The sequence below is a fragment of the Pelophylax lessonae genome, assembly GCF_965119305.1.
Source record: "Pelophylax lessonae genome assembly, chromosome: 3".
Classification (NCBI taxonomy): Eukaryota; Metazoa; Chordata; class Amphibia; order Anura; family Ranidae; genus Pelophylax; species Pelophylax lessonae.
The window spans coordinates 17,883,546-17,896,816 of NC_138770.1; the positions used below are offsets into that span (position 1 = coordinate 17,883,546).

Genomic DNA, 13,271 nt, shown 5'->3' on the forward strand with positions numbered 1-13,271 from the left:
CAGCTGGGCACAGGAGGCCCTAAACGTCCTCAGCTGGGCCCAGGAGTTCTGCATGCAATCCACCAGGTCATAGTCTCTTTATCAGGGAGACTTTTTTCTCTGACCATCCCACATACATGTACTGCAGTAGGGCGGCCGTTCAGCACAGAATCACGTACCTGTACATCATCTGCATTTTTGGGTTTGTGGCGTGCACACGCACCGCTGGCGCCCATCTTCCACTGGACACAGCAGGAGCCAATCAGTGGGTCCGGCGGATGCGGTGTCCGTTGGTACCCGGCAATCGTTCCAGAGAGAGGCAGAACAGTTGTCTGCCAATATAAACAAGGTAGATCGCCGTTCTGTTAGTAGGGAAGATGGAGATCCTGTGTATCTGATAATGGAGAAGGGAGATATTGGCGCACAGAGATTATATATAGTCCAGCCAGCAATAAATATCTAAAAATACCAATGATCAGGGTAGGGGGTTGTCAGAACTATGGTAAGAAATGGGCATATTTTTCATATTACATGTGAAGAATTATGAACTGAATGACCCCAGAGACAAAGTTCAATTTATGGCCTTCACTAGAAACTCAATAAAAGACTCCGGTTTGTAGTTTCCATTGTTTGTTGTTAAAAAGTGGTAAGCCGTTGTTGACTAACCCAGGAGATAACGACTATATTCTCTGGTCTTGAAAAGAGAATATATTTGAAGAAGCCATAAAACATTGTGTCCTGGCCATGAGTTATTTTCCATACAATAGCAGATCCTAACAGGTTCCCCAAGGACAGCTGTATCATGGATTACCTAACTAACACACCATTGTTTCACCTATGGAAAAATAAACAACAGAGGAGCCATGGGAAGAACGTTTTTGGTTCATTTTCTGGTAATTAACGTAGACCTATTCCAACTGTATTTTTAAATGAATTTAATATAATCATAAGCATCTACAACCTCCTTGTTCCATCATATACCAAAAGGGGGTGTGGAAAGATAATTATATGGACAATCCTCCATTGAAGATTATATTATATCAGTTAGATAGTAGCTGATGATTAAATTATATTATTTCATATTGTAGATCCCAGACCATGTCATGATTATATTATTTACAAGCAAATGAATTCTCTAGTAGATAACCTTCTGATTGAATACATCACATGTGTCAAACAATTATAATCCCAGGTTATTGCGTATTAATTTAGATAATCTATAAGTAAGTCACGTATTCTTAATTAAGCTATATATATATATATATATATATATATATATATATATATATATATATATATATAGATATGGTATTAGTATGTATGCTCATTAAACGGCGTTACCAGAACTGAACCTTATAAAGAGATATTACAGAAATATCAGATGGCCATGCCGGCACCATGAGAATATGGACAGATTCTCATTTTTTTATTACTATAAATGAATGTAGTAACTTCTATCAAAGATTTTTGCTCCCTGACATACATGGTGGTTAGTAGAGGTATTGCATAGTTACTCAACCAGTTAATGGTTATTTACCCCAACCATTGGGAAGAAGTTCCACCTTCTGGGTTTGGATTATTGTAATTTTGTATGGCCTTTTTGTCCTATACAATATATAAAGGAACCCAGACGAGACATAGAGACACACACATCCACCCATACACACTCATCATACTCCATCTTACTTCACCTTCATTTTACGCCTGACACTCTGAAAAACTTTAAGGACGCAAGCTCCTCCCTAACCAGCCACCATTTTGGGAAAGGCAGCCATCTTAGGACTCTGGTAAACGATCATTTTGAGCCAGCAGCCATTTTGAAATGGTAATTATGCATTATTGATTCTTTGATTTTTGTTTCCTTGTGTGCTATAATCGTATGCTCAGGATATTTAGATTACTTTCCCAGTTGTAACAGCCATTGTAGATTTTTCTCTAAACATTATTTTTGTTTTTATAACATTTTTCCATTCTTGGTTTAGCGCTATATTAGCGAATTAGTCTCATGTTTTGCATAGTCTGTTCTCACTCCAACTGCAGCGGAGTGACTATTGGCTACACAATTCGCAGACAACTTTGATTGATATATAGAACTCTTAATATATGGTTTTTACTCCTTCTGGGAAAAAGTAATCCTGTCCTTTGATTTGTATTGCTGAGCCAAACCGATTCAACTAGCGTTATCATTAGGTTTGTATTTTATGTGAGATTATATTTTTTTGTCACCCATATCTAACTATTTATTGTGAATACATGTCTTATGAATAAATATATATATTCCCTACTGTAGTCTGTATTCATTGGCATATGCAATGTATGATTGGCATATGCTGTTAAAAATAAATTGATCGATTAAAAAGAACTCGTTATACTTCATTCAGAATAATATTCTCGAACGTAAAACACAACAGAGGTACAGTAAGAAAAGTCTGAACCCAGGATGTCAGAGGGGTCGGGAGACTTGTAGGGTCAGGGCAACTAGGGGGTACAGTAGAAAATGTCTGAACCCAGGGTGTCAGAGGGGTCACGAGACTTGCAGGGTCAGGGCAATCATTGGGGTGTAGTAAGAAATGTCTGAACCCAGGGTGTCAGAGGGGTCACGAGACTTGCAGGGTCAGGGCAGCCATTGGGGTACAGTAAGAAATGTCTGAACCCAGGGTGTCAGAGGGGTTGGGAGACTTGCAGGGTCAGGGCAGCCATTGGGGTACAGTAAGAAATGTCTGAACCCAGGATGTCAGAGAAGTTGGAAGACTTGCAGGGTCAGGGCAACCATTGGGCTACAGTAAGAAATGTCTGAACCTAGGATGTCAGAGGGGTTGGGAGACTTGCAGGGTCCGGGCAACTATTGGGGTACAGTAAGAAATGTCTGAACCAAGGATGTCAGAAAGGTCGGGAGACTTGCATGGTCAGGGCAACCATTGGGCTACAATAAGAAATGTCTGAACCCAGGATGTCAGAGGGGTTGGGAGATTTGCAGGGTCAGGGCCTCCATTGGAATACAGTAAGAAATGTCTGAACCCAGGGTGTCAGAGAGGTCAGGGGACTAGCAGTGTCAGGGCAACCATTGGGGTACAGTAAGAAATGTCTGAACCCAGTATGTTAGAAGTGTTGGGGGACTTGCAGGGTCAGGGCAACCATTGGGGTAAGGTAAGAAATATTTGAATCCAGTGTGTCAGAGGGGTCGGGAGACTTGCAGGGTCAGGGCAACCATTGGGGTACAGTAAGAAATGTCTGAACCCAGGATGTCAGAGGGGTCAGGGGACTTGCAGGGTCAGGGCAACTATTGGGGTACAGTAAGAAATGTCTGAACCCAGAGTGTCAGAGGGGTTGGGGGACTTGCAGGGTTAGGACAACCATTGGGGTTGTCAGGATTATTGGGGAGATTAAATAAAAGAAAAATTGAATTATTTAAAAAGCCATGTATATTCAGCTCTATACAGAGAGATTCTGAACAGTATAGCATCCATCTTGTATGGGGTCATTAAAAGTTTATGTTCTTTTGAGCAAGATGCCTTTTCTGAGAGTCTTGAAGTTCAATAACGGAAAATTCCTATCATACTTACCGTAATTTTCCTTTCCTGATGGTCTCCATGGCAGCCTACGTGTGGGTTAACCCCGCCTCCTCTCCAATGGCATAGGACCCCCCTCTATAAATTTCAGCTTGCAGGCACAGCCAGTGTTCCATATCTTAGCCGAATCCAAGACCAGAGGGTGGGACCTCCGGCTGCCATGGAGACCACCAGGAAAGGAAAATTACGGTAAGTATGATAGGAATTTTCTGTTTTCCTGGCAGTCTCCATGGCAGCCTACGTGTGGGAAATAACTAGCCCAAACCACACGGGTGGGAATGTTTCAAATCAAATTTTACTTCAAATTATTAGCAGACAAAACAGTCAAGCCAAAATTAACTGAAGATAAGGAGGCTGGCTCCACACAATAATGTGTCATAAACGTATTTACAGAAGACCAGGAAGCCGCTCTGCAGACTACTTCTGGTGCAACATGATGTGAAGCTGCCCAGGACGTTGAGATGCTTCTCGTTGAGTGGGCTGTCACGGCCTCCGGAGGAGCCAAACCCTCTACACAGTAAGCTCGCTGAATAGCAGACACAATCCAGGCTGCAATGGACCTTGACGAGGCCCGCTTTCCTCTATTTTTGCCTGAGAAGAGGACGAAGAGGTTATCCGATTGTCTGAAAGAAGATGTTGACTGAAGATATTCCATTAGAGTCTTCCCTACATCCAAGGGATGAGGTTCATTATCCTCGGAAGATCGAAAGGTAGGAAGCACAATCTCCTGGTTTTCATGAAAAACCGATGATACCTTTGGATTGGAATTGAGCATCGGAATTAGGACTACTCGATCTGGAAAGAACGTGAGGAAAGGTTCTTTATGACCAAGGGAACTGATCTCAGAAACCCTTTTGGCTGAAGTGATTGCCACTAAAAAGGCTGTATTAATAGTAAGTTCTCTGATGGAGTCCGTCAAACTAGTTCTTGAAAGGACGTTAAGGACAAGAGGAAGGTCCCATTTTGGGGACCTTGGCTTCCTCTGAGGTCTGAGTCTGACCGCACCTTTGAAGAATTATTGTATGAGTACATGCTTGGCCCAGGAGAACCCCGATAAGGCTGATATTTGCACCCTGAGAGTCCCAACTGAGAGAGATTTATCCAGTCCTGCTTGAAGGAACTTCAGATCTTCTTGAACTCCAAATTTCGAGGAAGGATTTCCCTCCGGGTACGTGAATTCTAAGAATCTAGACCAGACTCTGCAGTAAACTCTGTTCGTGCTGGGTCTTCTGGAGTTCATCAAGGTAGGGATTGCCCCAGGAGGGCATCCGAGTCACTCCAACCTCTCCCTCTCAAGAACCAGACTGTTAACCTGAGCAGAGCAGGGCAGGGGTGTAATGTTGTTCCCTGCGAGAGAAGGTCTGGTTTGAGGGGCAGGGGGATCGGGCTCCGATAACTGAGTTGCAGGAGAAGTGGGAACCAGGGCCTGTTTGGCCAATGAGGGGCCACCATGACAATCTCCACATCTTCTGCTTGGAGTCTCTGAAGAAATCTGAGGATGATGGGAAACGGGGGAAAGGCATATGCCCTGCTGAATTCCCATCTGTCGGTCAGAGCATCTGTCCCGCAGGATTGGTGACACCTGCTGCGTGTGAAGTACCGGTCCAGCTTGTGGTTGCATGGAGATGCAAACAGGTCTACTTCGGGTGAGACCCCTAGAGACAGAATCCACTTGAATGAGTCGATGTGGAGAGACCACTCATTGTGATTCAACTGGACTCTGGAAAGGAAACCTGCCTGGACATTCGGTGGCCCCGAAATGTAGGCCGCCGAGATGTTGGACAGATGGGCTTGGGCCCATGTCATGATTGGGTCTCTCTCCTGAAGAAGGGAGAGACTTCTGGTTCCGCCCTGTCTTTTCACATAAGCCACAGCCGTGGTGTTGTCCATTCGAAGAAGCACGGATTTGCCTTCTATTAGGTGGTGGAAAGCTTGAAGAGCTAGAAAAGCCACACGAAGCTCCAGGACGTTGGAAACCAGGGAGTGGGCTTGTGGAGGCCATCTCCCTTGAGCCACTTCCGCCATGCAATAGGCTCCCCAACCAGAGTTGCTGGCGTCGGTTGTAATGATGATCCAAGTGATGGGAACTAGAGAATGGCAATTGAGCAGGTTCTTGCGTTGGAGCCACCATAATAAGCTGCTTCTCATGCTGTGGGAAATAAAGATACGCTGCTCGCGTTCTTCCGGATTCCACTGCCGAAGGAAGCCCCTTTGAAAGGGCCGCATTCGCCACAGTGCCCACTTGACCATAGGGGCCGTCGAGACCATAGTGCCGATGATCTTGAGACACTGGGATGCCATCAGAAAAGAGGAGGAGAGGGCTGGAAAGATCCTCTCCCGAACCACCGGAATTTTCTCTAGAGGCAGAGCAAGTGTATTCTGAACAGTGTTGAATTGAGCCCCTAGATAGACCAGATGTTGAGAGGGCTCCAGATGACTTTTTTGTAGATTCAACAACCATCCGAACTCCATGAGAGTTGTGGTGACCAGGTCCCTGTGGGACAAAAGTTGATCCCTGTTTTGTGACAACAGTAGGAGATCGTCTAAGTAGTGATGTAGACGTACACCCTTTGTTCTGATTAAAGCTACCACTGCTAGAAGTACCTTGGAAAACACCCTTGGGGATGTGGACAGGCAAAAAGGAAGGCAGATGAACTGGAAGTATTGATGTTCTATCGCGAAACAAAGGTACTTGTGGAAGTTCACTGCTATAGGCACGTGAAAATACGCGTCTTTGAGATCTATTGATACAAGCCAGTCTCCTGGAAGTACCGCTTTCTGGATGGTAGATAAGGTCTCCATTTTGAACTTTTCGTTCTTTATGAACCTGTTGAGATAGGTGACATCTATCACAGGGCGCCAAGATCCATTCTTTTTCTGTACTAGAAAGAGGGGCGAATATACGCCTTGGAATCTTTCCTGCACGGGCACCGGAACTATTGCGCCTTGAGCCACCAAAGTGCTTACATAGTCGAGCAAAACACTTCTTTTCTCGTCCTGAGAAGGCATGTGAGTGGGAATGAACCTGGAAACGGGATCTGACGAGAAGGTCCATGTGTGTCCTATGGACACTGTCTTGATGGTCCAGAAGTCTGAGATTGAGGCGCTGAAAGTGGAGCAGGCGCGCCCCCACCTGGCATGTCTGAACGGGCCCAATCTCAAAAAGACTTTGAGGTTTCTTGCCCGGAAGGTGCTGAGCCTCTGACCGGCTTACGAGAGGATGCTTGGCTTCCTTTCCAATTTCTCCTATAATCTCGCCCAGGCCTGTATGAGCGGGCATCTCTTGAACGCTCTGCAAACTGCTTTCTTGGTTGCTGCTTCTTAGGCCCAAGAGGCGCCTATCTTGGGGAAGGAAACCTGACTTTCCACCCGTCACTTTAGTAATTGCATTATCCAATTTGTTTCCGAATAAAGAAGATCCTTCAAAAGGGATTTTGCACCAAGCCTGCTTGGAGGCTGGGTCTGCCAGCCAGGGACGCAACCACAGGGCCCATTTGGCTGTGACAGAAGCCAACATGGATCTGGATAAAAGACTTAAAACATCAATGGATGCTTCTCCAAGAAACACAGAAGCTAACTTCAATTCCTGAACAGGAGAGTTCTCTACTGCATCTTCAGACACACTCCTTAATTTCAGTTCGACATCAGAAACCCAGGTTTCCATGGCCTTAGACATGGCTGCTAATGCTAGCACAGGTTTACAAGCCGCACCGGCTGTGATATAGATTCTCTTTAAATCTAGATCCATTTTCCTGTCCAGAGGGTCTTTAAAGGAAACCGCATCGTCCAGCGGTAGGGTAACATGTTTTGCTAGTCTGGAGACTGCGGCATCAACTAGAGGAGCCAGTTCCAGGTGACTGACCTCTTCTGGTTTAAAGGGATACAACTTAGCCAATTTGGAGGATAAGGAGGTCTTGCTATCCCCTTTACTCCATTCTTCCGGAATGACATTCTTCAATTCTGAAAGGAGCGGAAAGTTTAGCCGCTCTTTCCCCAGGTGTTTGAAAAACCTTCTCTGTTTCGCTTGTGGGGTAATGGGATCTTCCCATTTCAGAGCCTCTTTGACTGCTCTTATGAGAGGTGAAACAAGGGCGAAATCAAAGCCCCCAACTGCACCTTCCTCTTCTTCTGAATCACTTTCTGAGGATTTTCCGGAAGTGAAGCTTGGTTGAGAGGGACCTTGCTCTTCAGGAGCCTCAGCAGGAGAGCTGGTAGTAGCAGGTCCGGGTGTGGACCCAAACCAAAAGGAGACATCCACCACATCTTCAATCTTAGGGCCCTAAATGTCCTCAGCTGGGCACAGGAGGCCCTAAATATCCTCAGCTGGGCACAGGAGGTCCTAAATGTCCTCAGCTGGGCACAGGAGGTCCTAAATGTCCTCAGCTGGGCACAGGAAGTCCTAATTGTCCTCAGCTGGGCACAGGAGCCCCTATTTGTCCTCAGCTGGGCACAGGAGGCCCTATTTGTCATCAGCTGGGCACAGGAGGTACTAATTGTCCTCTGCTGGGCACAGGAGGCCCTAAATGTCCTCAGCTGGACACAGGAGGCCCTAAATGTCCTCAGCTGGGCACAGGAGGCCCTAAATATCCTCAGCTGGGCACAGGAGGCCCTAAACGTCCTCAGCTGGGCCCAGGAGTTCTGCATGCAATCCACCAGGTCATAGTCTCTTTATCAGGGAGACTTTTTTCTCTGACCATCCCACATACATGTACTGCAGTAGGGCGGCCGTTCAGCACAGAATCACGTACCTGTACATCATCTGCATTTTTGGGTTTGTGGTGTGCACACGCACCGCTGGCGCCCATCTTCCACTGGACACAGCAGGAGCCAATCAGTGGGTCCGGCGGATGCGGTGTCCGTTGGTACCCGGCAATCGTTCCAGAGAGAGGCAGAACAGTTGTCTGCCAATATAAACAAGGTAGATCGCCGTTCTGTTAGTAGGGAAGATGGAGATCCTGTGTATCTGATAATGGAGAAGGGAGATATTGGCGCACAGAGATTATATATAGTCCAGCCAGCAATAAATATCTAAAAATACCAATGATCAGGGTAGGGGGTTGTCAGAACTATGGTAAGAAATGGGCATATTTTTCATATTACATGTGAAGAATTATGAACTGAATGACCCCAGAGACAAAGTTCAATTTATGGCCTTCACTAGAAACTCAATAAAAGACTCCGGTTTGTAGTTTCCATTGTTTGTTGTTAAAAAGTGGTAAGCCGTTGTTGACTAACCCAGGAGATAACGACTATATTCTCTGGTCTTGAAAAGAGAATATATTTGAAGAAGCCATAAAACATTGTGTCCTGGCCATGAGTTATTTTCCATACAATAGCAGATCCTAACAGGTTCCCCAAGGACAGATGTATCATGGATTACCTAACTAACACACCATTGTTTCACCTATGGAAAAATAAACAACAGAGGAGCCATGGGAAGAACGTTTTTGGTTCATTTTCTGGTAATTAACTTAGACCTATTCCAACTGTATTTTTAAATGAATTTAATATAATCATAAGCATCTACAACCTCCTTGTTCCATCATATACCAAAAGGGGGTGTGGAAAGATAATTATATGGACAATCCTCCATTGAAGATTATATTATATCAGTTAGATAGTAGCTGATGATTAAATTATATTATTTCATATTGTAGATCCCAGACCATGTCATGATTATATTATTTACAAGCAAATGAATTCTCTAGTAGATAACCTTCTGATTGAATACATCACATGTGTCAAACAATTATAATCCCAGGTTATTGCGTATTAATTTAGATAATCTATAAGTAAGTCACGTATTCTTAATTAAGCTATATATATATATATATATATATATATATATATATATATAGATATGGTATTAGTATGTATGCTCATTAAACGGCGTTACCAGAACTGAACCTTATAAAGAGATATTACAGAAATATCAGATGGCCATGCCGGCACCATGAGAATATGGACAGATTCTCATTTTTTTTATTACTATAAATGAATGTAGTAACTTCTATCAAAGATTTTTGCTCCCTGACATACATGGTGGTTAGTAGAGGTATTGCATAGTTACTCAACCAGTTAATGGTTATTTACCCCAACCATTGGGAAGAAGTTCCACCTTCTGGGTTTGGATTATTGTAATTTTGTATGGCCTTTTTGTCCTTTACAATATATAAAGGAACCCAGACGAGACATAGAGACACACACATCCACCCATACACACTCATCATACTCCATCTTACTCCACCTTCATTTTACGCCTGACACTCTGAAAAACTTTAAGGACGCAAGCTCCTCCCTAACCAGCCACCATTTTGGGAAAGGCAGCCATCTTAGGACTCTGGTAAACGATCATTTTGAGCCAGCAGCCATTTTGAAATGGTAATTATGCATTATTGATTCTTTGATTTTTGTTTCCTTGTGTGCTATAATCGTATGCTCAGGATATTTAGATTACTTTCCCAGTTGTAACAGCCATTGTAGATTTTTCTCTAAACATTATTTTTGTTTTTATAACATTTTTCCATTCTTGGTTTAGCGCTATATTAGCGAATTAGTCTCATGTTTTGCATAGTCTGTTCTCACTCCAACTGCAGCGGAGTGACTGTTGGCTACACAATTCGCAGACAACTTTGATTGATATATAGAACTCTTAATATATGGTTTTTACTCCTTCTGGGAAAAAGTAATCCTGTCCTTTGATTTGTATTGCTGAGCCAAACCGATTCAACTAGCGTTATCATTAGGTTTGTATTTTATGTGAGATTATATTTTTTTGTCACCCATATCTAACTATTTATTGTGAATACATGTCTTATGAATAAATATATATATTCCCTACTGTAGTCTGTATTCATTGGCATATGCAATGTATGATTGGCATATGCTGTTAAAAATAAATTGATCGATTAAAAAGAACTCGTTATACTTCATTCAGAATAATATTCTCGAACGTAAAACACAACAGAGGTACAGTAAGAAAAGTCTGAACCCAGGATGTCAGAGGGGTCGGGAGACTTGTAGGGTCAGGGCAACTAGGGGGTACAGTAGAAAATGTCTGAACCCAGGGTGTCAGAGGGGTCACGAGACTTGCAGGGTCAGGGCAATCATTGGGGTGTAGTAAGAAATGTCTGAACCCAGGGTGTCAGAGGGGTCACGAGACTTGCAGGGTCAGGGCAGCCATTGGGGTACAGTAAGAAATGTCTGAACCCAGGGTGTCAGAGGGGTTGGGAGACTTGCAGGGTCAGGGCAGCCATTGGGGTACAGTAAGAAATGTCTGAACCCAGGATGTCAGAGAAGTTGGAAGACTTGCAGGGTCAGGGCAACCATTGGGCTACAGTAAGAAATGTCTGAACCTAGGATGTCAGAGGGGTTGGGAGACTTGCAGGGTCCGGGCAACTATTGGGGTACAGTAAGAAATGTCTGAACCAAGGATGTCAGAAAGGTCGGGAGACTTGCATGGTCAGGGCAACCATTGGGCTACAATAAGAAATGTCTGAACCCAGGATGTCAGAGGGGTTGGGAGATTTGCAGGGTCAGGGCCTCCATTGGAATACAGTAAGAAATGTCTGAACCCAGGGTGTCAGAGAGGTCAGGGGACTAGCAGTGTCAGGGCAACCATTGGGGTACAGTAAGAAATGTCTGAACCCAGTATGTTAGAAGTGTTGGGGGACTTGCAGGGTCAGGGCAACCATTGGGGTAAGGTAAGAAATATTTGAATCCAGTGTGTCAGAGGGGTCGGGAGACTTGCAGGGTCAGGGCAACCATTGGGGTACAGTAAGAAATGTCTGAACCCAGGATGTCAGAGGGGTCAGGGGACTTGCAGGGTCAGGGCAACTATTGGGGTACAGTAAGAAATGTCTGAACCCAGAGTGTCAGAGGGGTTGGGGGACTTGCAGGGTTAGGACAACCATTGGGGTTGTCAGGATTATTGGGGAGATTAAATAAAAGAAAAATTGAATTATTTAAAAAGCCATGTATATTCAGCTCTATACAGAGAGATTCTGAACAGTATAGCATCCATCTTGTATGGGGTCATTAAAAGTTTATGTTCTTTTGAGCAAGATGCCTTTTCTGAGAGTCTTGAAGTTCAATAACGGAAAATTCCTATCATACTTACCGTAATTTTCCTTTCCTGATGGTCTCCATGGCAGCCTACGTGTGGGTTAACCCCGCCTCCTCTCCAATGGCATAGGACCCCCCTCTATAAATTTCAGCTTGCAGGCACAGCCAGTGTTCCATATCTTAGCCGAATCCAAGACCAGAGGGTGGGACCTCCGGCTGCCATGGAGACCACCAGGAAAGGAAAATTACGGTAAGTATGATAGGAATTTTCTGTTTTCCTGGCAGTCTCCATGGCAGCCTACGTGTGGGAAATAACTAGCCCAAACCACACGGGTGGGAATGTTTCAAATCAAATTTTACTTCAAATTATTAGCAGACAAAACAGTCAAGCCAAAATTAACTGAAGATAAGGAGGCTGGCTCCACACAATAATGTGTCATAAACGTATTTACAGAAGACCAGGAAGCCGCTCTGCAGACTACTTCTGGTGCAACATGATGTGAAGCTGCCCAGGACGTTGAGATGCTTCTCGTTGAGTGGGCTGTCACGGCCTCCGGAGGAGCCAAACCCTCTACACAGTAAGCTCGCTGAATAGCAGACACAATCCAGGCTGCAATGGACCTTGACGAGGCCCGCTTTCCTCTATTTTTGCCTGAGAAGAGGACGAAGAGGTTATCCGATTGTCTGAAAGAAGATGTTGACTGAAGATATTCCATTAGAGTCTTCCCTACATCCAAGGGATGAGGTTCATTATCCTCGGAAGATCGAAAGGTAGGAAGCACAATCTCCTGGTTTTCATGAAAAACCGATGATACCTTTGGATTGGAATTGAGCATCGGAATTAGGACTACTCGATCTGGAAAGAACGTGAGGAAAGGTTCTTTATGACCAAGGGAACTGATCTCAGAAACCCTTTTGGCTGAAGTGATTGCCACTAAAAAGGCTGTCTTAATAGTAAGTTCTCTGATGGAGTCCGTCAAACTAGTTCTTGAAAGGACGTTAAGGACAAGAGGAAGGTCCCATTTTGGGGACCTTGGCTTCCTCTGAGGTCTGAGTCTGACCGCACCTTTGAAGAATTATTGTATGAGTACATGCTTGGCCCAGGAGAACCCCGATAAGGCTGATATTTGCACCCTGAGAGTCCCAACTGAGAGAGATTTATCCAGTCCTGCTTGAAGGAACTTCAGAACTTCTTGAACTCCAAATTTCGAGGAAGGATTTCCCTCCGGGTACGTGAATTCTAAGAATCTAGACCAGACTCTGCAGTAAACTCTGTTCGTGCTGGGTCTTCTGGAGTTCATCAAGGTAGGGATTGCCCCAGGAGGGCATCCGAGTCACTCCAACCTCTCCCTCTCAAGAACCAGACTGTTAACCTGAGCAGAGCAGGGCAGGGGTGTAATGTTGTTCCCTGCGAGAGAAGGTCTGGTTTGAGGGGCAGGGGGATCGGGCTCCGATAACTGAGTTGCAGGAGAAGTGGGAACCAGGGCCTGTTTGGCCAATGAGGGGCCACCATGACAATCTCCACATCTTCTGCTTGGAGTCTCTGAAGAAATCTGAGGATGATGGGAAACGGGGGAAAGGCATATGCCCTGCTGAATTCCCATCTGTCGGTCAGAGCATCTGTCCCGCAGGATTGGTGACACCTGCTGCGTGTGAAGT

The 13,271-nt window shown here is 44.7% G+C and overlaps 1 protein-coding gene across 1 annotated transcript in view; it reads right to left on the reverse strand.

Moving 5' to 3' along the window:
* LOC309550237 (uncharacterized protein) overlaps nucleotides 1–13,271 on the reverse strand; it is a gene marked incomplete at its 5' end in the record, with an annotated part of 156,646 nt that overhangs the window by 114,037 nt on the left and 29,338 nt on the right. The gene's annotated exons all lie outside the window — the stretch shown is intronic.